Genomic DNA, 1,195 nt, shown 5'->3' with positions numbered 1-1,195 from the left:
AGGGGGGAATAACAGTGTTGTTAACAGTTAGATATATGTCAGGGGGAGATTTGGAATGTGAGGGGGGGATGATGATGAGTTCCCCTTTATCCAGGTTGAGTTTCAGGAATCGGTCCGACATCCATGATGAGATGGCTGACAGGCAGCATGAGACCTTATCCAGGACTGAGGGAGACAGGTCAGGGGTGGACAGATAATAATGGAGACTATTAATAAAGACTTTATAATGGAGTCAGTGTATTATATGATGAATATAAATAACAGACCTTTCTCTTTGAAAATGTAACCTTTGCTTTAGTTCTAGCCACCCACACTGCAAATACAAATGCCTTAAAAAACGTTTAACAAGGCAAGAAAATTGGGCGTAGTGTAAAATATTTGTCTCTTTATGGGCCCTGAATTATCACCTGCTGGATATAATACCAAACCTGCAGGAGTAGCAACCCCTATTTAATGTACAGCGCTGCGTAATATGTTGGCGCTATATAAATCCTGTTTAATAATAATAATAGATTGCTGGGTGCAACTTAAAAAAAGATAGCCCAGTGGCGGCCTCTGCTGGTGGCTCACTCTTGCCTCCAACCACATGTGAAAATACTGGGCAAGCTCAGTTAGGTGATTCAGCAGTTCAAACATAAACATGTTGACTGGAGAGCTTGCTGTGAACATAGAGAAAAAGATTTTACAAAATAAAGTCCAAATTTTGTTCATTACAGTACCTGGCTTGTTTTTTAGATTATTGCCTACTGGGGCTGTTATAAAATGATGCCCCTTTGTGGCAGGCAATAACTGACCGTATACACTGCCACCTCTAAGAATCATTGATTCTCACAACATCCAGCTTGTAAAACCTGGTGAATGCATAAACCCATGAACTCATCCATAGTGGTTGTAGATGGGGTATTTAACCACCCGTAGGGGGCATCTGGGGATTTCCTACTGCTGTAGGTGGCACTAGAGCCCAGTAGATAATGTTCTAAAGCAGTGCTATGTCTTCCAGAGAACAAAAGACGAGCTTGCCTTTGGCCAGATTGGAACAATTCCATGAGGTCTTGGTAATGCCACCACGTGTCCTAGGAATGCCCAAATCCTGCAAGAATTCTGTTCCAGCCCATAGCAGGGTCTCAGTCTTCTAGCATTTCAAGCCTTGAGGCCTCCAACAAGCATGTAAATTGGGAAATCAAAGTGAGGAACC

Source organism: Pyxicephalus adspersus, chromosome 3, assembly GCF_032062135.1.
Source record: "Pyxicephalus adspersus chromosome 3, UCB_Pads_2.0, whole genome shotgun sequence".
In the NCBI taxonomy this organism is placed as follows: domain Eukaryota; kingdom Metazoa; phylum Chordata; class Amphibia; order Anura; family Pyxicephalidae; genus Pyxicephalus; species Pyxicephalus adspersus.
The sequence above is the reverse complement of the archived record's forward strand: the minus strand, read 5'-3'. Positions refer to the sequence as shown.